The 24,518-nt window shown below is 42.9% G+C and overlaps 1 protein-coding gene across 4 annotated transcripts in view; it reads left to right on the forward strand.

The window, feature by feature from the left end:
• Gramd2b (GRAM domain containing 2B) overlaps positions 1–24,518 on the forward strand; it is a 97,865-nt gene that overhangs the window by 34,269 nt on the left and 39,078 nt on the right. The window lies entirely within an intron of this gene.

Genomic DNA, 24,518 nt, shown 5'->3' on the forward strand with positions numbered 1-24,518 from the left:
CCTTTCACTGTTTGCTGACTTGCTCTATCACCACTGAAACATGAACTAATGGTGCAGTCAGTATCTACATAAGCCCAGTTTTATTTCATAGTATTCAGTTGTTGGGGAGCCTGAAATGTTTTATTGATACTACTATCAACGGTACAGTCTAATAGTAAAGACTCAGACTTACCATTGTTTCATCAATTAGGCATTTTCTCTGTGAATCTCAGCTTTGCTCCACCTGAGGAGTTTCATACATGACTGCAGACTCTAGATCAGCATTTCTCAACCTGTGGGTCATGCCTCCTCTCACAGAGGTCACCTAAAACCATCTGAAAACACACGTATTTACATCACAGTTCATAACAGTAGCAAAACTACAGTTGTAAAATAGCAATGAATTGCTTTTCTGGTTGGGGCCGACCACGACATAAGGAGCTGTATTAAAGGGCCACGGCGTCAGAAAGGCCGAGAACCATCGCTCCAGCTCCTATCAACTGAGTTTACATGGAAACTTGTGGAGAACATGTGTTAGTTGCTTCGGCCATACTGTCTCCTGGGTCTCTGTCTCTCTGTCCTTCTGACAGCTCTTTGCCGTCCAGTGTCCAGCATCTTACACTAATGTTCCTCATCCTACACCTGGTCTTAACCAAATGTGGAGACGTGGTATATTTCCTGTTCGTTATGATGAAGGGGAATGGCTACCAGAAGTAAAACTCCCATAATTTTTTTTTCTTACTCCCAAATAAAATCCTAACTGTACAATAACAATTCAGATCTATGATCGGGCATGGTGGTACACGCCTTCAATCCTAGCACTTGGGAGGCAGAGGCGGGAGATTCTTCATGAGTTCGAGGCCAGCCTCATCTACATAGCAAGTTTCAGGACAGCCAGGAATACACACACACACACACACACACACACACACACACACACACACACACACACATATATATATATATATATATATATATAGAGAGAGAGAGAGAGAGAGAGAGAGAGAGAGAGAGAGAGATCTCCCTGGCTCAAACAAACAAACAAACAAACAAAACCCACAAAACTAAATAACTAAACAAATAACTTAGATCTAAGAAAAAGATGAACTATTAAATAACACCTGTTTCCTTTGCTCTTCATCGACTTTATATATACTTTATTTCTTAAAAAAAAAAAAACAAAATTAAAAAAACCTAACTCAGTGTGGATAGTCCTTTTACCATGATATAGACATTGTCTATGACTGGAGCACTGAGTGTCAGAGCAGGGCTAGAGAGCCTGGTTCTTGAAACTCCCAGTCCGAGACTCACCCAAGGAAGTCTGCTTCCAGTTACACAAAGAGGGATGACTCAAGTCTACTGAGCAGCTGCCAAGTCTTGAAATCTTCGTGTCCCAGGTGTCTGGATGCTTGGATATTAAGGCTAGGCTTTGAATTGATTGAAAACTCCACTATAGAGTTGATGCAAGTTTTGTTTTGTTCATTCAAAACTTAGGTGTTAGGGAAATGCCTTCATAGAAAACAATAAGCCTGACCGCACCGAAGCTCACACACAACTCTGATAGACCCTTTCATTTGGAATACATTTCACAAATTTGCTCCAATTCAACAAATAATGCAATACCTACTTGTACAATCACGGAGGTTGGCCGGAAGATAACTGTGCTTGGGTATCTGTCCTTCTGGAACTCAAAAGAGTGGTAGGATGGGCAAGGCACAAACGTGGCCATGGCCACGGCCACGTTGAGTGGACAAGGTACCATAAAAAGTTTGGTCTCTTGCTGAATCTACCCTGTGGGTAACGTGTTTGCCTATTCCTGTCTTTGGAAACTGTTTCAAAATTTGCTAACTAGTTTTTCCCTACAAGGTAGTATTTTCTAAGCCTGCTAAAGTCATTTTTTTTGCCTTTAGACATTTTTCTTTGGAGCTCTTCGATTCTTGCCCTGGTATCAAGATAAGAGTTACTTAAAGAGGAAATGTCATTGTGCGTCACTAGTGTGATAATGTCACATAGCATCATTTTAGCTTGCCAGATGTTTATACTGACTTCTGTGGGCTTCGAGATGTCTCCATAAACATTAATGGAAAAGTATTAGGGTGGCACCACAAGCAGAGCTACCTCGTGACCCAAAGCCTAGCCTCCTAGCTAATAATAGTCGGCATTGTTAAGAATGCTCGCTATGCGAGAGGGAAGATGCTCGGCACTTCAGTTTATTTGCACAGAGAATGAGACTGGCATCGTTGCATCTTCATTTTACAAATAGGAGCATTGAAGCTCTGAGAAGCTAAGCAAGATTAATACAACAGCAGCTCAGATTCAAGCCAGTATCCTCTCTCTCTAGATCTCAACACTGGATGGTAATTTATCCCTGGCCCCTAGCTCCAGAATGCACATACAGAGTGGCACTCCATGAACTACTCTAAAACAGTCTTCTGCCAGTGTCTTAAGGTCTTTCGAATTCTGGACACACATCAACCATCTCAACCTCCCTTAGTCACCATGTGCATCATTGTGAGCCTTTTGTACTAACAGCCCTGTAATAAAGAGGTAACATGTAGCACCCCTGTGCTTTTTTCACAACACTTCAGCTATAGAATCAGCCTTTATCCATTAATGAATGAAGGGATAAAGACAATAAGAAATGTGGTCTGGTGATGCTACTTGGCTTCAAAGCGGAAGGAAATCCTGTGATTTGAATAGACACGTGAGTAAACCAAGAAGACATTATGCTAAGTGAAATAAGTCAAGTCAGAATGACAAATGCTGCATGATGCCGTGGAAGTAGAATGATAGTTAGCCGGAGTATGGAGTGGGAAGGAGCGGGGAGTGATCAGACCACAGAGTTTCAGGCCTGACAGGATAGCTCAGAGTGTAAGGTCAGCTGAAGACCTGAATTCCCACATAGTAGAAAGAGTTGTCCTCTGACTTCCACACATGTGCTTGGTGTGTGCATATGTGTGCGCGCACACACACACAAAATGAATGTAGTTTGTAATAAAGAAGACAGCATTTCAGATAGCTGGCAAGAATAAATGTGAGATATGTTGGGTAGCAGGGTAACTAAAGTGACATAAATAATTGTATATTTCAAAATAGGAAAAAAGCAAATGTCTCATCCTAAAAAAATGAGAGGTAAGTTAGGTGCTGAATATGTTGATTAACATGATTTACTCATTCCATGTTTTATATGTACGTATATATGTATGTGTATGTATATATATATATATGCCCCATAAATATATGTAGTCATAATTAGTAGCCATTTTAAAACATTGATTAAGGAGGCTGGAGAGATGGCTCATTGGTTAAGGGCACTGGCTGCTCTCGGAGAGAACCCAGGTTTGGTTTCCAGCACCCACATGGTACCTTACAACCATAACTCCAGTCCCAAAAGGTCTGATGCCCTTTTCTGGCCTCCAGCAGACACCTGACACATGCACAGTACAATTTCACACATGCAAACAAGACATTCATACTCATAAAATAAAAATAAATACCTCTAAAATATTAACTAAAGACTAGGATAATGTTAGCTCAGCAGAGGGCTACTTGAACAGCCTATTTAATACCCAGCACCCGAAATAATAATAGGGAAATTGAAATATGAAAATATTCTTATAAAACTGAGAGAGGGAGAGAGAGTTTGCAGAAGGAAGAAGGGGTTGAGTTCTCTCCGTCTGGCTGCCTCTTCTCACCTCTGCTCCTTTATACAGTTTTTTTTTTTTTCTCTTATCTCTTGAGATCAACTCAAATTTTCCTTCACTTACAACCTTCCTACCTATCACTGGGTACAAACTTTTCCTTTCTGGTGATGCGTGGTCGGTTGGTGGAATTAAGCTGTTGCTGCCATAATAATTATTCGTTATTTATTGAAGGTTTGGCTTGTACCAAGTGCTGCTGTAAATTGCTGTCATATATCAACCCACGTGGTGCCCACCAGACTCTCTTGGGCATCTTTACCCTAGATGGCTAAGGATTATAAACTCATTACATTTGTTGCCTCACTAAATTTCTTAGGGGTCCTTACAAGTGGTCTCTTTTAATAATGATTTGCCCATGTGTTAGGGAGGCTGAGACGTGTGACTCCCTAATTAAGAAATCTGGCAAGGGTATTCCTGACATTCATCTTGACTGTGTCAGGGGAAGCGCCACATTTTCCTTGTCTGAATCAGACTTTCTGTCGGCTATTCTTAGGCACGCTTGCTTGCCCAGCAGCTCCGCCTTCTTCAGTCATTGTGCTAGACATTGAGGCTATTGACTCTCTTGTCACCAAATTGCATACCTGACGTTAACAGGCAACGTACCCTGGGGCTGGAGAGATGCCTCAATAAATAAAGTTACATACCGCTCTTCCAGAGGACCCCAGGAGTTGATTTCTAGCACCCTACTCCAGGCAGCTCAAACTGCCTGTCACTCCAGCCATCGTGGGATCTGATGCCTCTAGCCTCCATGCTCATCTCTTCCCCGCCCCCCCCCTCCAATTCCCCCCTCCACAACAAAACCCATCCACATTATATTTTCAATGTAACAAAAATTTTAAGGTTTAATAAAGTCTTATAGATAACTTTCACTGTAACTTACTAATTTTTTTACTCAAATTTGAAAATTTTTAAATACTGATTTTTATTTATGTATGAATGTTTGCGTGTATCTGTGTATGTGCCATGTATCTGCCTGGTGCTTTCAGAGGCTAAAAGAGGACATCAGATTGCCTGGAAATGGAGTTACAGATGGTTGGGAGCTACTACAGGAATGCTAGGAATTAAACCTGGGTCTTCTGAAAGAGGAGTGTGTGTGTGTGTGTGTGTGTGTGTGAGAGAGAGAGAGAGATAGAGAGAGACAGAGACAGAGAGAGACAGAGACAGAGAGACAGAGACAGAGAGACAGAGACAGAGAGACAGAGACAGAGAGAGACAGAGACAGAGAGACAGAGAGACAGAGACAGAGAGACAGACTTGGGTCCTGGGAGCCAAACTCACATCATGAGGCTTGACAGCGGGCTTTACATTCGGGGCTACCTCGCCAGCTCTGTTAAGATTTTTAAAGCTATATATGATAATGTTTGGGTGTGGCACATTGAGTGTACTTGGCAGTCAAAGTAAAAAGTGAGGAAGTAGTCTTGAATTAGAAACAAAAGAAGAAAGGCAGTCCTAAACTGAGCATAACTTGATTTCTCTAGTGTTGATTTGGAACTTTGAAAGCTTGCACTCAGTACAAGAACCTACTATGTGCAGAGAAATTTTAATTGAGAACATGGCTGCTCTGGAAAGAAATCACATCCTAACACCTTCTAGGTCTGTGTGATCCAGCTGGAATACAAACATGCCTTTAATGCAGAAGACAGAGACAAGCAGATCTGAGTTCAGGTCAGCCTGGTATAGAGCAAGTATCCGGTAAAGAAAAGCTTAGATCCAGACGGAGTGGTACTTGCCTTTTTGTTTGTTTGTTTGTTTTTCAAGGCAGGGTTTCTCTGTGTAGCCTTGACTGTTCTGGACTCACTTTTGTAGACCAGGCTAGCCTCGAACTCACAGCGATCCACCTGCCTCTGCCTCCCAAGTGCTGGGATTAAAGGCGTGCGCCACTACCGCCTGGCTAGTACTTGCCTTTAATCCCAAACAATGAAAGTAAAGTTAGTTTGTAGAAGGAAGCACCCCTGTTTGAAGTGATGTCTAATTGAGAAGATTTGACAGAATATGATATACCAAACTCACGAGAAGAGAGAGGAAAGGGAAGCTACTTGAGAGAGAGAGAGAGAGAGAGAGAGAGAGAGAGAGAGAGAGAGAGAGAAAAGAAGAAGAAGAAGAAGAAGAAGAAGAAGAAGAAGAAGAAGAAGAAGAAGAAGAAGAAGAAGAAGAAGAGAGGCAGTTTTACTGGGAGAGTTTTACAAAGAGAGGTAAGATAGAACAATCTAGATGCAGAGAATGAGAAGGAGCCACAAGATTAGAGCAGACTGCTGGAGTTAGTTTGAGGCCAAGCAGAGTAATTCAGAGGCTGAGGGAAAAAGCCAGATTGAATGTTAACAGGGAGAGGTGTTTGAGCCAGAATAGCTGAGTTGAACCAGCCAGCTATGAGCTCAGAAAGAACAAGTAAGGGCGAGCTTATTAAACAGTAAGTCTCAGAGGCTGAAAACATTCTAGGCCTGGGTTAGCCTGTATGGAGGCTAGAAGCTTCCAGGACTAGGCCTAGGTTAGCGGAAGGAGGCAGTAACAATTGAAACAAGCAAATAAAAGTTACTTTTACAATTATCTATTACCCTCCTCTCCATATGTATGTGCAGTGTGTGTGTGTGTGTGTGTGTGTGTGTGTGTGTGTGTGTGTTGTGTTGTGTTCATCTCTAAGTCATATTTGACAGCCCCAGTTCAGTTGCTAGTATAAACTTTGGGGTAGGAATTAAACATTATAGCATATTAAAAAGTGCCAAAGGTATGCTAGATTTCGACCATCAGTGGTGTAGACATTGAAATCATAGATACACATGTTCTGATTTGAAAGTGTCTGAAACCATCTATAATGAACCACACCCGCTCTAAGGCTGGGTTAATATCGCAAGAAATCTCTGCTTTATCCAGGCAGTGCAAAAAGCACTTAGGAACTCAGGCTCCAGGGAACGAGGGTTGGGATTTGGGTCTTCCTGTCTTCTGGAGCCTGGCTTTTTAAACTGTGGGGCGCAGTGCACATATGGAACATATTCCTGAATGTGGGAGTCAAGAAAAAATTGGCAACAGTCACAGGTTTCTGAAAGGAATGGCCACAGTTAATTCAAAATCAAACGCGTGAAGAAGCCGATGTGTTCCTCACCGTGTTGCATTGTGGGTTTCTGTGCCACCCTGGTTCTGAGCACAGAGCATGCTTACTTGGTGTGCATGCTTTCTCACCACATATGCCAACATCCACCACCTGAGCCACCAGCTCGGAGCCCAGCCTACTATCTGTTATGAAGCGTGGTGTTTTCACTACACATCCAAACTTCTCTGCTCTTACAAAAACTCAGTGGTTCAATTATGAAAAAAAAAAAAGAGACTTTTAAAATATTTTTTTCTATCATCATTCCATGGCATGCATCATATCAATGTATCTTTGGATTATAATGTTAGCATGTTTGATTTTTTAAAAATTCCTGTTTGGGTTGCTGACTTGAGTTTTACTTAAAAAAAAAAAAAAAAATTATCAAGCAGCTGGAGAGACGGCCCAGGTGTCAAGGCACTGATTGCTCTTCCAGAGGGCTGGTGTTTGATTTCCAGTACTCACCTAGTGGTTTACAGCCATCAAGTGGGTTTACATCCAGTTTCATGGGGATCTGACACGCTCTTCTGTCCTCTAAGGGCACTACGTGTAATGCACATATTTTTATTTTAATATTTTATTTAATATATTTTTTTAAATTGTTAAGCAAAATTTGGCTTGAGAGTAATACAGCATTTCCAACAATGTCTGAAATGCTCCCAAACATACTTCTGCCGAATTTATGCCAAGTAGCATTTTCAGCATCGATGATTAGCCAACCAAAGTGCCTATCGATTCTGAAAGATGCTCTTTGTCTTGTAGTGTTTGTATCAAATAGTCAACAAAAATTTATTCCTTTATATTAAAATAAGGAAGCATATCATCATTAAGAACTCCAGCCTGGTCTACAAAGTGAATCCAGGACAGCCAAGGCTACATAGAGAGACCTTGTCTCAAAAAAAAAAAAAAAAAAAAAAAAAAAAAAAAGAAGAAAGAAGAAGAAAAAAGAAAAAGAAAAAAAAAAAAGAAATAGCACATTATAACTGTAACAAAATTGTTTTGAAAATACTTTCCTTTATAACTTATTGTCACTAACTGTCTCATTTGTAAGTTTATTTTATATACTTGTATACCATGGGTTGTATAAAAATTTCTTTCAAGGAGGGGGGCAGTGAGGACAATGGTTTGCTACTTTAGTTATGGACAGAACCTGTTGATTGGTAGAGCTAACAAGCCAGGCTCAGCCAGCCCTTATCAATAAGTCAGTTATTAGTGAAAACCAACAAAAGGAGATTTGCTATGACTGGGGCAGGGCAGGGGGGGAGGACCCCAGTGGTGCTCTCCCAAGTCCACTCTTGGTTCAAGGTTAATGTTCAGAGTCCTGCATAACTAAGTTGTCTGGGTCAAAGGACAACCCTACTCATCAGGGCTCTCCGTGGTCTCCTGCATAGCGATCTGAAAACTGCCCGTTTTTTCTGAGACAAGGTCTCCTCATGGCTCTCTTGATGTTGGGTCCTTTGCTGCAGTAGTTTGTCAGCCCAAGTGAGGGTAAGAGTGTCTTTATCACAGCCTGTCCCTGTCAGGAGTGTTGGGGTCTTAAACTGGAGACATTGAGAAGCCTAATTCCGCACCGTTCCTGGCAAAGTACTGAGCAGCTGCCTCTCAATTTCGCCACCTGTCTTGTATCAACTCGCTTTGAAGTTTAAACGGGGATCCTAAGTGCACTTGGCCCAGGCCTGATATTTCTCAGCGCCTCGTAAACTATAGTTGCATTGGTCATCGCTAAGGGACACACTAGGGGGAGGGGGTGGAGGAAGATGTAATACATAGGAAGTATTGTCGGAATTCAGAAGGTTTAAAGTCTTCCAGTAGCATACAAGTATCTGTTCTATAACCCTGATGCGTCCTCGACGGCTTTCAACTTTGCATTGTCTACACAGAAATGCGCATGTGCTATGTTCCTGATACCCTGCCATACTGACAGTAATCATTTTTTTAATGAGAGAGTAAATTTGGAGGAAATTAAAAGCATAACAGTGATTATTTTTAAAAGTTGGTTTCGTTATCAAATAGTGTGCACCTTATAATAGGATTGTTGTCCCTTTATACAGTAGCCATATAATTAGCTTCTTTGTACCAACATCACCATAAACGGATAGCACACTATGATACCATGTTAGAACACTGTGATGTCACAGCAATTGTTTTTTTATTCAGTAGGAATTATTTTAATTGTTACAGCATTTTCCCATTCTCATCTGTATATGGTGTGTGTGTGTGTGTGTGTGTGTGTGTGTGTGTGTGTGTGTGTGTGCGCGCGCGCACGCATATTTGCAGGTATGTGGACACACATGCGTGGGTGCACACTCACATGGACATGCATGTGTGGTTGCACATTCACATGGACATGCATGTGTGGGTATACATTCACAGGGATGGTCCTGCATGTGGAGACCCTAGGTTGATGTCTGGGATCATCATCAATCAGTCTTCCATCTTATTTAACAGATGGGTCTCTCTCAAACCCAGAGCTTACTGATATTGCTAGTCTTGCTTAAAGAACCCTGTCTGTCCCCTCTGAAGGTGGAATTACAGGCCGACCACCGTACTTTCCCAGCATTCCCATGGGTTCTGAGGATCTGAACTCCTATCTTTGTGCTTGAATGCAAGTGCTGAAACCACGGAGACCGTTATAGTCTTATGGGCCTCTGTGATATATGCAGTATTTCATTGGCTAAAACATTGTTATGTGGGACGTGACCAGATGAAAGTCTTGTGCTTTGGGCTGGTGCGGGGGGGGGGGGGGCGGTTAGTGTGAGGTGGAAGGGTGGTCACACAGATCCGGACAGCAGAGCTTAGTAAGTGCAGGCCTTTCTAGACTGACTGCATCAAAACCACCAGAATGCAGCTGTCTCATGACCTCAGTGGACTTTCTGAGCTCAGTGGTTTGTTTGCAAGACCGAGTCTCTCTGATAGGCCAGGCTGCCTTGGAACTCACTATGTAGACCAGGATGGACTGGCTGCACTCCACTCTGACAGAAAAGAAGGGAACATTTCTGTGTTCCTGCTTCACTTTATGATATACACAGTAGTTACTCATTAACTCCCAATTTGAAAGGCATAGTCGGAGTCAGGCATAACGGCACACACCTTTAGTCCCAGCACTCTGAAGGCAGTGAGGTCTCTGTGACTTTGAGGCCAGCGTGTTCTATGTAGCAAGTTCCAGGAAAGCCAGTGCCATGTGGTGAGTTCCTATCTGAATAAAATAAAATAAATAGCATAGTTCGGTTCCTCTTTGCACAAATCTAGAATGTTTCTTGAGCGCACTGTGACTGATGTCCTTGAAGAGCGTGTCAATATTATCTCTTTTAAAGCGGGCGCCTACGGAACCCAAGAACCTGACCAAGAATGCTGCAGCTTCACAAAAGCTTTTGAAACTCCCTCCTGCAGTGTTCCTTTCCCAGCCTGGTTGAATGGCCACAGGGTTGGCAAGTCCTCTCCTGATGACAGAGAATTCAAGTCTTGGAAGCAGGCCTAGGTTGTTTGAAGCCAATTTTGGTGAATAAAATGGACAAAAATACTTGGAATACCCTTAAGCCTTTCTATAATTAAGATTTTTTTTTTAACCAAATACAAGCTATGACCATAAAATAACAAGACAGTTTCTGGCGATATTCACAGTAATTTCTGCATGTCCAGATCTAGAATTACTGCTTAAGGCCCTCGTGAAAACAGTAAAACGTTATGATTGCTATTCTGTCCTAAAATGGATTTCATTGCTAGTCATATACTCAGATAAGTGCTGGTATGTTATCAGCATTAAACATATTTTAAGGGGCTGGGGAGATGTGCCCACTGGTAGAGAACTTGCCATCAAATTATGTGTGGTGGTTGGAATAAAACGGCCCCCATGGTCTCACAGGGAATGTCACCATTAGGAGATGTGGCCTTGGAGTAGGCGTGGCCTTGTTGGAGGATGTGTGTCACTGGGGTGGACTTTGAAGATTCAGATGCTCAAGCCAAGCCCAGTGTTGCTGCTCTCTCTTTCCGCTGCCTGCCACTCAAGATGTAGAACTCTGAGTTGCTCCTTCTCCAACACCGTGCCTGCCTGTGTGAAACCATGTTTCCCGCCATGATGATAATAGACTAAACCTCTGAACCTGTGAGCCAGCCCCAGCTAAATGTGATCTTTTATAAAGAGTTTATAAGAGTTGCCGTGGTCAATGGAGTCTCTTCACAGCGACAAAAAAAACCCTAATGACCTGGACCTGAGTTCAGATAGCCAGCCAGCACTCAAATGAGAAATCAAGTGCCACAGAGCGAGCCTGTGATCCCAGTGTTGGGGAGGTAGAGACAGCATCTCTGGAACCAGTCACTATAGCCAGGTCCAGGCTTAGAGAGAGACCCTGCTTCAAAATAACAGGTTAGATAGAGAACCGGGAGAGATGGCTCAGCTGTTAAGAACACATCCTGCCCCTCCAGAGAACATGAGTTCAGTCTCAGCACCTATGGCTGCTGTTTTACAGCCCCTGTAACTCTGGTTCCAAGAAATCCAACACTTTCTGACCTCTGCAGGCACCAGGCAAGGATATGAGGCACAGCCATAAAATTAATGGAAAAATGGCTGTATAGTCCTTTTAAGCTCAAGGGCATGTTTTTTAAATAATTTTATATTTTATGTGTATGTGTGCACACTGTTCAGCATGCTTATAGATATAAGAGGAAAATGTGTGGGAGTCAGCTCTCTCGTTCCATCATACAAAGCCTCTGATTTGAACGCAGGCCATACGGGCTTGACAGCAAGTACCTTTACCCACTGAACCATCCTACTGGCGCCTCAAATGCATACTTCTGAGGTGCACTTAGGGGTGTCCTGAACAGGGGGAATGGGAAAAGGAGAGCCTGGGACCCTGTTAGGCAGAGTTCCCTTCCTCGCTTTGACCTTTGCTTTGCTTCCGACTTTGGCTCTGCAGCCAACGCTTTGACGCTGTAGGGGAACCATTCTCTGGCCTTCAGTTTCCTCCTTTCTAGAGTGACCTGGTTTGTTAGAGCCCTAAGGAGTGCTGCTCATTGAGGAAGCTGCCCTACTTCTCAGCACTCTCTGGAGCCTTTGTGTAGAGAATTGTATTAGCCTGAACAAACTGGAAACAGCTTTTTAAATACGAAGGGGACCTTCGCTTTCCTACATGATTTGGTGACGCCTTTATTAATTCTTTCGTGTCATTCCTCAGGTAAGCTCACACCTGTTTAAGGTGGTAACTACCACTGTAACAAAGCTAGACTACCCCTCACACACTCTAGGTCCGTATCACCTTTCAGTTGCATTCCCGGGAGCCAGTGTTGCCATGGTATCATGGCGGAAATGCCTAAATGAATAACTTCACTTAAGCCTGTAACACAAATCAGGACCGAGTTTGTCATCAATAGCGCTGTAAGCTTCTTTGGTGCACTTAGAGCCAGGGGTAATCATTCATTGAGCCTGAAGAATACAAACCAAGATGAAAAAGCTCTTTTCTCAGAAGTGAAACTAAGGGAGGAAAAAAAAAAAAAGATGTGAATCTATGAAAATACTAGGGGCAGCAGCTGCCCACTCGATAATTTTACTTGCATTTGTAGTTTACTTGTGGTTCTTAATACACTTGCATTTACATCAGTAATTTAATATTTGTAAAGGACCTATATTGTTAGTCAGCATACCATGTTATAGACTGTGGGGTGTATTTGGCATAGACCCTGTCCACAAGAACATTAAGGCAGAAATCAATATAATTTTTAAAGTAAATTTATTTTTAACATACATAAAACATATCTATTGCAGGATACCATGTGATATTTTCAATATACATATACTTTGTATAATCCTTAAGTGGGGTTGGACGCGGTGATCTCTAGGGCTGGAGAAATAGCTCAGAGGTTAAGAACACTGACTGCTTTTGCAGAGGGCCTGGGTTCGAGTCCCAGAACTCTCCTGGTGGCTCATAACCATCTGTAACCCTGACACCCCACCCCCTCTGGCCTCCTTGGGCACCGCACTCATGTGGTACACAGACATACGTGCGGGTACACACTCATACATGTAAAGTAAACCTTTTTTTAAAAAAACATAGCTATATCCTTAAACATTTAAATTTTTCATTCAGAATACTTTTCTTCTAGTGTTTCGAATACGTAGCGCAGTTGTGTCTGTACTCACTCTGCTATTACATGAGGGCACCAGAACTTCTTGCCCCTGTCTAACTGTGACTTCACACAGAGGCATCACCAATCGTCTCCAGCATCCCTCTTCCCTGTTCTCTCCAGTCTCTGGTAACTGCCACTGTTCTCTCAGCTCCTTGGATTAGCTCCTTAGATTCCACCTGAGTTAATTTGTCTTTCTTAACATAAAGGCCTCCAGTGCAGGTCCATGTTGTTGTAAATGACAGAAGTGACTTCTGTGACATGGCGGTAGAGGTTACAGGGTCATAAGCTGCCACCCAACAAATCCTGAAGGACCTAGGTGTGACAGTTCATGGGAAAGGAAAGTATGTCACAGGACGAGGGCAATAAGGAAAAGTAAATGCAGCTAGGCCAAGAGTCACGTGTGGGACATCAGACGTTCTCAGCATACAAGCTGAAGAGAGGGTATGTTTTATTATATAGTGTTCTGTTTTGTTTGGTTTGGTTGTTTTGGACAGGGTTTCTCTGTAGTTCTGGCTGTCCTAGAACTCACTTTGTACACCAGACTGGCCTCAACTCCCAGGAATATGCCTGCCTCTGCCTCCTGAGTCCTGGGATTAAAGCCATGTGCCGCCACCACCACCCACCTATATAGTGTGTTCTGAACTCAAGTGAGCCAGCCAAACCACAATTAAAGAATTCGGTAAGTTTCCTGATTGCCAAGAAAAAAATATATAAAAATCAGTCAGCTGTCTTACCAACAGTGATTTAAAATATAAGTTAAAGAAAGATGTGCAGGTAGGCAATAAAAACACAAAATGCCTGGTAGTAATTCCAGTAAAACTTGCAGTAAAGCAATATGCTCGCAGGAACAAACATGTTGAATGAAGGGGGGGGGGACTTCTTCAGAAGGAGAGCTGAAATCACTAAACAGTTCCTGACATCTGTGTACAACTGTAAACTCACCCTGGCTCTCGGAACGATGTTATGAATGACCATAAAGTTCCTTTGAAAGAACAGGGCATTGAGTGCCCAGGTGAAGTCAGAGACATAGGCCTGAGCACGTCAGATCTGTGGAGAAAACTGATGAGATAACTGACTAGCCATTTGAGAAGCATCTTGCTATGCAATTAAATAAGTTCCTGAAGCCCCACCTCCGCATCCCCCCCCCCCCCCCCCCCCCCGCAGCATGGTGGCACATGCCTTTAATCCCAGCCCTTGCAGGCAGAGGCAGGTGGATTGCTGTGAGTTCAAGGCCAGCCTGGTCTACAAAGCAAGTTCAGGATAGCCAAGACTACACAGAGAGACCCTGTCTCAAAAAACCAAAAAATAAAAATAATAATAATAATAATAATAATAATAATAATAATAATAATAATAAGCTCCTAGTTGATGGTGTGTTTAAGCACAGAAGAACAACTATAAAAATGCTAGAAGACTACCTGAGCCCTGATGTAAGTTTCAGGCAGGAAAAGGCTCATGGAATTAAATTCATAAATATGAAGGCAAAGAGTGACTGAAATTTTTTTTTAAATTATGTTCAAAAAAGATGCCCTAAAGAACTATTAATATTGGATGAGGCTAATACATAATACGTTAATATAATGGAATCTTTTATGGCATTTTTAAAAGGTGCTATTTATCTCTATTCTTGTAAAATAATCTACAGATACCCTAGATAATATTTTTTTGAATTGAAAAAAAAAGTCACATGATCCTACTGTGTAAAATCTTATGTGACTGTTTCTATTCATTGAAACGAGCCTGGGAAAGAAGGTCATGAAGATCTTTCTCAAGGAGAGATCCATGTAAATTGTGCTTTCTTGCATTATTGCCAGTTTCTTTTTACACCAGTGATACCATTTCAGCTTTCCTAAAATGAACATCTGTTATCACAGCAAGAGAAAAAAACTTTATAACAGAGTACAACTTAGAATACTTTTCCCTTTAAACTTGGATGCCTACTCTATAGAAGAGATGGAAGCCTTTTCAGTACCAAAATCCTGCTGGCTAAACTTAGTGGAAATGTTAACAGCCTAAAAACAGTTCTGCAATGCTGGGACCACTGACCCTGAACCCAAGCTGCAGGTCACAGACGGGCTGTGTGCTATAGACTGCCGAAGCTGCAGGCTCACCTGTGGGTGCGGAAGAAGTCGAGACCGCTCGAGCGGCTGATTCAGGGCCACCCCTCTGCTACAGTGTCACCCTTATCACCACTCCCTGTGTGCTCCTGGTCTTCTATAGTCATTGCCACTACATCTAAGCATTCCGAGATCAGTCTTTGGGGAATCCCAGCCTTTCCCTTCACCCCATACTCCTCACATGGCTAGGTCTTCGGGTCATCCCACTGGAGAGAGATGCGGATGAGGATGCAGAGGCTGATGCTGCATAGGTTTCACAGGTACCATAGTGATGGGCAGTCTGGATAAGAAGTCTTTTCTTGAAAACAGACTGTATGTATGCTCTCATTCTCTAGGAGCTCCCCCAGTGAGAGTCAGCTTAGAAATGTGTTAGCCAGTTTGTTACAGGCTCCTAATAAAATGTACCCCGGAGGTCGGTATGCTTCAATGCTAAACAATAGCATCTGTGTAATAACTGTAACAAACGGTCATAGCTTTGGATCAGTTTTCCAAATCAATTGCAAGCACTTTTTAATTTGGCTGCAATAAAAATGTAGTGTGTGTGTGTGTGTGTGTGTGTGTGTGTGTGTATTTCTACTATTCTAAGGAAAAACTCTTTTTCTTGCCGTACATATAAAAATATCTTAACAAAGTTACCTGTCCCACCAAATACCTTAGCAAAGCAAAACCAGAAGGACTTGAATGTAGTGTGAGAACCCACTCTCCCCTCATGTCATTCCTTCATCTTAGTATTTACGTCAGTCATAACCTGAAAAGAAACGCACCCAAATCCCTACGTAAGATGCATTCCCCAGGGCCCAGTCACATTTGTGTGCTGTAAGTCTTCTACAACACACATTTGTGTGTTATAAGTTTGCTGCTCAAAAGCACACCCTAAAAACCTTCTTGAAACCTCTTCCCATATGATACAAAGCATGTATCAAAATCATTGTGTTCTTATTCCCCCTCTTAAAAGAGCATTTCAAAGCGTTATCATCTATGAAACTTTGGCAACCATAGATCATAGTGAAAGTTTAAAACCGAACAGAAATCGCCAGTAATTGTACCTCTACTTGGAAACCCAAGTGAGGTCTGTATTTTGAACATGTACAGCGTATCTATAGTAAATATAGACACTTCACTTCTAAAGACAGTGTTGCCAATTAAACATGACAGGCCTTGTTTCTGCAGTAATGCTGGTTTGTAGTGATGTACTTACCGTTGTCTCCCAGCCTCCTCACAAGGCTTCTGCTTCAGAGAAACACAGTCATGCTCTTTCTACTTGGCCCTACACTGCCAGATGTACAGAGGTCTGACCAAGGGCTAAGAAGAGTGTTTTCACAGACCCCTGGCACCGAGTGACTCTGACGTATAAAATGTCCTTTGAGTTCAGTTTACAGACAGTTTACTGTATGGTCCAAGTACACATGAAATAACCTTTTAAGAGGAGGAAAAATTCTTCACCCTTGGTTATATTCTTAGTTCTGGTTTTACTAAGCATTGTTTCAATCTGCATTTCTTTTGCTGTGCTACAATTTCCATTAATTAGTTAAAAATAAGGCCGCCTGGCTAGCTTAAGGTGTTGATAGACTGTCATGCATACTGCTGCCTGGGTTTCTCTCACAACTGTCCCTTCGGCACAGGACAGGACAAGAGCAGCTGTGGCATGTGTACAGCTCCATCTTCCAGCCCAGCGTCGTGATATATAATACATGCTCTTTATAGCTATGATTCAATTCATGTTGGCCTGTGTAATTAGAATCTCTTCCTTTATTTCCAGAAAAGCCTAATCTGGGCCAGATGTTAGAGCAGGCAGGAGCATTTCTGTTTCTTCCTCTCCCCAATAGCCAGAGTAGGTAGGGTCCCTGGCCCCTGACAGCAGCTCTATGAGCTAGTTAGGAAATGGGGCCCCTGAATTTCATACTGGTACCCAGTGTCTAGAGATGCTCAAGTCCACTGGCTCCTGGCTCTTACACAGCATTAGTACCATCCTAAGAAAACATCTGGATTTAACTCTGTTATCTGCAGCCAGAGAGTGGTGGCACACTCCTTTAATCCCAGCACTTGGGAGGCAGAGATGGGCAGATCTCTGTGAGTTTGAGGCGAGCCTGGTCTACAGAGTGAGTTCCAGGACAGCCAGGGCTACACAGAGAAAGCCTGTCTCAAAAAAACTGAGAAGAAGGAGGAGGAGGAGGAGAGAAAATATCATCTGCAGCTTCTAATCTTTTTTCAGATTTATGGTTGTATTTTTGTTTGCTTGTTTGGCAAGTGTACATGTGGGATATGCATGCATATTATATGTAATTTGTGGGGGCATGCTTATACATATGTGTATATATGTAAAAATCCGTACTGGACACTGGGACTCTTCCTCGACTGTTCTCTGCCTTACTAACCTCACAGATAATAGCAAATCTATGCCCCTGGCTTGCTCAGGAGCCCCCCTTTCTCTGCCTTCTGAGCACTGAGGTTACAGCTGGCCAGCCATGCTACCCAACATTTACTTTGGTCCTGGGGCTCCAAACTCTGGTCCTCCTCCTGTTGGCACAGCAAGCGCTCTATCCACTTGTGCCATCTCCCCCAGCCTTGTTGTTGGTTCCTCAGAAACTGCCTTCTTCTGTTACATGCTGTAGTAGCCGCCGATGAAAAGATAAGGTGGTGGATTTGCTTCAAAATAAATAGGAAGTGGGAGTAGTTGGCGGGGCTACAGATGAAACAGGATCGGCTCCAAAGTGTATAGCTTTCCATCTGCCTCGAACGATTGCCTTCTATTATTACCTCACTATGATGTAAACTTATTAATAATCTCACCAAGTAGGTCAGCCTGGGGTTTGCTAATGAAATCTGTCGCCACCACTTCTTTGAGCTGTGGGACCAGGCTTCTCCAATCGGGCGGACATCACGCCATACAGATGTGACACAGTCTGTGGGCCTGGTCATAGGAAATCCCCACCTCTTAATGACACGCTGAAATATGATAAACATCCCTTATGAAGATGGCACGCCCAGAAACTGCCTTAGGCTCCTCTTAGGCAGCCATAGATCATGGGAAAGAGACTCTCTCTAGCCTTCTCCATGACCAAGAAGGAATAAAGGAAGAAAATCCATCCAGTTCCCTGCAGCTTACAGTATCTGAACACTGATTGCCCTTTCAACTCAAACAACGCCCAAATGGCCCCTCCCAGCAAGGTGGCAAGATCACCTGGCTTTAGTCACCAGACCAATTCCACTACCTTTCACCCAGTTATTGGGAAAGACTGGAGAAGCTTCCTCAGTGAGGGTGCACTTCCCGGGCTCCTTGTGTCTGATTACTTACTGCCTGGAAGAATTAGAGGGCATCTGTTGCTTCCTTGTGACTTGCACTCACTAGTCCAGTACGCAGAGCAAGATTCATCCCCCAGCAGAAAAAGCCTCTGGCCTTCCCATGCCAGTGTTCCTAAATCCAGGAAGTTCCAAGTGAAATCCATCCATGCCTGCTGCCATTGATGACAGGGGGTGACAAAGAAAGGGCTATGGGATAAAAAGCCTGGACTTTAGGGGTCATGCAATTCTTGATGCAGATGACTTTACACCTTTGTAGGCTACACAGATGTGACAGGACCAGGACACTACCCTCCAGGGGCTGATGGACGGGCCAAGGAGGAAACGACAAACAGTAGCCCACTTGCAATTTTTAAGTAAAGTACTAAAATGATAACATTTCCATAGAGTGTGTGGAGAGATGACTGAAGACAGAAGGAAGGGTCCGTCTTCAGGATCCGGAAAGGTTGAAAAGTTAGGACAAACTTCAGTAAGGGGGTGGCCTCAACCAAAGCTGAGATAGAGACAGACAGACAGACAGACAGACAGACAGACACAGAGAGAGACAGAGAGAGCTCTTGAAGGCAACTCAGTCAAATAGTCAAATGTATTTAGGCTTCAAAGCCATAAATCCAAGAGTCAGCTTGCGGAGGACCTAGTCACTGTACTCATGTCAGCTGCATCCTGTTGGCACTGGAAAACTACCAGGGCTTTAGAGGCAGAGGGATGATGCAACACTAAGTTTTGCGGGGTTTGTTTTGCTTTTTGTTTGTTTGTTTTATTTTTGAGGTAGGATCTCATTACACACCCCAGGCTGGCCTCCTTCTCACACAGCCAAGGGTGGCATTAAATACCTCAGCCTTCTGCTTATTCTAGCCCCGCCCCCCAGGAACTGGAGGTATAGGCATGTGCCACCACACCTGCTTTCATGTGCTGCGGGGATTTGAACCCGGGACTTCATGTACGCTAGGTGCACGCTCTACTGACTGAGCTACCCCACCCCCACCCCCAATGTGATTCTGCGTGGTCTTTTCAGAGATCTCATAGCTAAGTGACCTTCCAATAAAGATGAGTGGAGAGAAATCCATCCAAGTAGGTTAAATTTTTGGACACTGGCAAAGCTAACCCAACTAGGTAGGGGGTCGAGTGGGAAGGGGGGAGGGGGGAAGGGGGGAGGAACTGGGCTAGAAAGTACTAAGGAGGCAGGCATCTGATTGGCTCTGTTGAGAGAAAGGACATCAAACATGAGCATGACAGGGCTCCCTTGGGAGGAGGTCACCTTGTGTGGTTCCTCAAGCCTCTCACTGTTGTCTCCATATGTGAGGCTGTACAGAGCCTGTCTAATACCCACACCTGAAAAGGCTCGTAGGAGGGGCATGTGTCAGCCTGGTGTCATGATGCACATAATGACTAAGGGCAGCAAAGCGCAGGGCAAGCATGAAGTCACCTGGAAGAGGCAGATGTGTTTTCCAAGGCCACATGCTTTTACTGCAGGTAAAGAGCATGCCTGTCTATGGTGGGAAAATTAAAATCAGGGCATAAAGATGCCAAACGTAAGACTAATTAAAGCTGTTTATTTCATTGAAAGGGGCCTAATTGCCACATGTAAATCACATTAAAGCTAAGGCTTTAGGGGCTGGGCAGATGGCCCAGCACTTAATTGCACACACTGCTCGTGCAGAGGACCTGAGTTTGGGTCCCAGCACCAACAATGAGCTGCTCAGAACTACCTGTAACTCTAGCTCCAGGGGATCTGATGCCCCATTCTAGATTCTGGGGGTAACCACATACACATAGCAAACACATTCAGAGACAGATCCACATACGCACTAATAGAAATAAAGTAAATATTAAAAAAGCATTAAATCTAATTCTTCTGGTATGTGTCTTGATTGTGTTTAAGATATAGGGGCATACATCTTTTTTCCTTCGGCAATAAGGAGTTCTTGCTAATGTTGCAATTTTCTTACTACATGCAGAAGTTATAACAATATGCTAGCATACCATCTAAATAATTTTGTTTTAATAAAATATGGAATTATTGTTGTTGACATTAATATGTCCAACATATGGCAATAAATTCCTGGGAAAACAAAATACAAATCAGATATTTACTTTCTTATGTAGGTAAAAAATATAATTAACAATTAAAAAACTTTTCTTACAACTTGAAAGATCAAAAACTATATAGTCTTTATTTGATTTTTTTTTTTTTTTTTTTTTTTTTTGGTCTTTGTTCTTTATTTTTTGTTTTTGAAGCAGGGTCTCACTGTGTAGCTCTGACTGTCCTGGAACTCACTATGTAGACCAGGCTAGCCTCAAACTCACAGAGCTCCACCTGCCTCTGCCTCCCTGAATGCTGGGATTGGATTACAAAGGTGCACCACTATGCCTGGCTTTTGTTTTGTTTTTAATTCTTTTGTTTTATTTACATTTGTGTTTTGCCTCTATATATGTCTGTGCAAGGCTGCTGAGATTTAAACCCAGGTCCTTGGAAGAGCAGCCAATGCTCTTAACCACTGAGCCACCTCTCCAGGCCATAGTGTTTGGGGTTATTATTTTTATTTAATTTTTTTCGAGACAGGGTCTCTCTTTGTAGCCCTCGCTGTCCTGGACTTGCTTTGTAGACCAGGCTGGCCTCGAACTCACAGCAATCCATCTGCCTCTACCTCTCTGAGTGCTAGGATCATAAGCTTATTCATTGCTTTTTTTACTGGGTCTACTGTATTGTCCAGGCTGACCAGACCCCTGCACTCAAGTGATCCTTCTGCTTCCAACTGCCAAATGATTGGAACTGCAAGCAGGCACTTCCACACCTAACTGCTTGGTAGAGAAGGCATCCTGGTTTTAATAATGCATAGTATTTATACACAGCTCATTTGCTCACGGGATCATCCCCTCTCTTCCTCCCTTGCTTGATTACCTGGTGTCATGTGACATAAAGATGAGCCTGCCTCTGGGAAATTCCTGGGTGGTGAACACCCTGTGCTTCCCTGCAGCCCAACGTAGGAGATCAGAAGAAAACAGGAATCCAGCAATAGTGACAGCAGGTTTGAGTTGGGGAGAAACAAAGCCTGGGGGAGGAAGGGGGGTCTCCCGGAACACTCTGGAGCTGTTTTGGATTTGGTGCCTTTCAATTCAGCAGCAGCGAGGAGGTATTTTGATCTTTGAGTTCCCTCTAACTTTTCGTCTGTGTCTTTATTTATTTTCTTCTCCTACACAGAGCTGAGAGACAGAGTCGTAGGATGGAAGGGGTAGAGGACGGCAGAAGGGCATTAGTGTTTAGAGATGCCAGCCACAGTGCAGAGGGCAGCGTTCTTTTGTGATTAAGGTCCAGATGTCCACTCCCACAGGCTAGGGTCAGGACGAGGCAGCTGGGCTCCACTGGGAGAGAGGCGGCCCTCAGTCCAAAAGCAAACATTTGTCCCTTCTGAGTCGACCTCATCCTAGCCAGCACTCCTGGCTTTGTTTGTCTGTTTAAACTTTAAATGTTATTGCCGTATTAATAGGTAAAGCACTCCCTTCTGGACAAATACATGGATTTCTAGCATAGCCCATTCTGCCCTTCTATCCCATGTCTGCCCCAGTTTAAATGTTGTCATGGGTTTAATTGCACTAAGGCCTCAACAGGAGAATTGCAACTTAATTCAAGAGCATTTCATTTTAACCTGAAGCAGTGTTCTGCCCATACAGTTTATAAGTGGCCTTCTCTGTGATGGTTTTCTTTTCTTTCTGAATTCCCACGGGGTCCTCATTGATTCTTTACTTGGAAGCGGAAAGCCTAGTGTCTTAGTCCATTAAGGCTGCCATAACAGAATAGCAATTGAAATCTGTATTCACTCAAGCTGCTGTGACATGTTAAACTATTAAAATGAGTATCTCTAGCGGCAGGGCCAGCAGCTGGGTTGGGCACACTTGCCTTTGCTGTACCCTTTAGAAGGAGAATCATGCGAGGCGTGGTGGTGCAAGCCTTTAACCCCAGCACTCAGGAGGCAGAGGCCGGCAGATCGTCATGAGTTCGAGGCTAGCCTGGTTTTATAATGTGAGTCCAGGACAGCCAAGGCTGCACAGAGAAACCCTGTCTCGAAAAACCAAAAAAAAAAAAAAAAAAAAAGAGTTGCTTTCTCTAGACTGCTAACCTCCCAAAGACTGTACCTCCTCACTTTCACACTTGAGGATTTGCATTTCAACAAAAGAATTGTAGGGAGAGCAGGGCACTGTGGTACACACCTGTAATCTCAACACTGGGGAGGCTAAGACACTGCAGCCTGGGCTATGTAAGGAACCAATGTCTCAACAAAGAGAGATCAGGAATTTTGTGGAAACACAAACATCCAGACTGTAGTACTACAGACAGTACTCTCATGGAATACAGCAAGCGCGGCAGTGTCATGATTGTAAGCTCTGTCATCCCAGGAGAACACAGGGGAACAAACCTGTTATTGTCCTAAATTCAGAAGTCGGTCATTGCCCCTCAAGGAGCTCATTGATCCATCCTTAGATGCAAACTCACTCTCAGGCACTCCCCTGCTTCAGCACTCCGGGTACATTAGCTGTTCGTTCTTCCCTTCTTCCTTCTTTACATACTTTCCGCTTTTTATGACTTTGGCCTGACGCCCCCAATTGCCTGGTTTTGTGTGTATTTCAGTATTCTCTCCTTTAAGAGAGGGTTCCAAATTCATCTCCTCTATGGTGAACTCTGTTTAACTCTGGCAATCCAAAGGGGCTGCTAACGTTATGTGGGGTTTAAGTGGAATTAATATGACAGGGGGCTTTCTTTTCTACACCAGTGTTTAATCTCTTTACTTCAACTATGAATGTATTAGGATCAGGGCCCATCTCATGTGTGTGTTCTTCATCCTGTGTGTGCCAAGTGGTTATGTATTTGACTGTTTATCATGGATTTAGGATCTCTTCCTTTTTTGTGTAGACCCAATTCTCACATAAAACTTTTAGGTGCTGCATTACGCAGAGCCAGAAGGAAACACTTCCTTATCTTTACGTCCTGGTGTCCCTGCTCTTAGCTGCTGGCTTGCTTATAAATGTGACAAATGTGTAGCGAATCTGGTTTGTATAAACTTTGCTTCATTTTACCATTTCAAGGTTGGGCTTAATTCCAAATGGCTATTTTGATTTAATCACATGCCATCCTCCGTGTTCCTCTAAAATATTCCCAGTGTTCTCCAAATTTTAAGCTTCGGTTCTTAGCTCTTTCTGAACTATCTAACCAACTCTTCTATCTTGTTTGATGTTTCTGATGTCTATGGTCCTTAATAGCTGAAAGTTTGCTAGTATCGTATTTTATCTCACTTTTTCCTGCATTTCATGCACTTTTTTTAGTGCAGTTTCTATGCTATTTAAAAGCCCATTCTTCCCTAAAACATAGCTTAATCAAATAAATGTCCCCGATATATAAGCATATAAAAAGATTTATTCTGATATTTTGGCAATCGCCCGTAAATGAACAACCTCAAAAGATGATGGAGACAAAAAAAAAAAAAAAAAAAAAAAGTGAAAACTAGCTGGGTATGGGAGGCAGAGATAGGAAGAAAGATGGCCACAAGGTTGGGGCCAGCCTGCTCTACCTACCTTGTTTACACCCAACAGGGCTATATAGTGAGACTCAAAAAAGGAAAAAAGAAACCCCCCCTAAAATAAATAAAATAAAATAAATAAAAAATAAAAGAAAATCCCTGCACCTAAGATGATTTTATTCAGCCTTACAATTGAAATGTAATAATTATATTTTGTTTGTACTGAGCACTACAAACTAATATTCCCACGCAGAGGCTGTAAATAGCAAGAGAACTCCGTTGGCAGCATCCATCTCCCTTGACAGGAAATTAGATGCATCAGACACTGCATCCCTGATACGGAATCTTGTTATTTTCCTGTATTCTTTCCATCTGTGCTTGGCCTCAAAATGCCACTGCCGAAAAAAATTACTCCATTTGATTATATTTGTTTTTCTTGCTGTGGTTTCTACTAATAATGAAAGACAGTTTTTCAGATTTCCACTATTGCTCAGCTCATTGGTAATCATTTGAAAAAGAAGTTTGCATAACCTGAATTAATCAGGGGAAAGCCTGGACACTGGCCTTTTTCTCCTCTCACTTCCTCCAGTGCAACTTGTCACTCACCTTTGAGAAGGAAGTTACCAGGCAGGTTTGACATAAAAGTCAAGGATAAGTTTTCTTTATGGTGCAGATTCCTGTCCTTGGCTTACTATTCCTCACTTTC

The sequence above is a fragment of the Acomys russatus genome, chromosome 20 (genome assembly GCF_903995435.1).
Source record: "Acomys russatus chromosome 20, mAcoRus1.1, whole genome shotgun sequence".
NCBI classification, from domain to species: domain Eukaryota; kingdom Metazoa; phylum Chordata; class Mammalia; order Rodentia; family Muridae; genus Acomys; species Acomys russatus.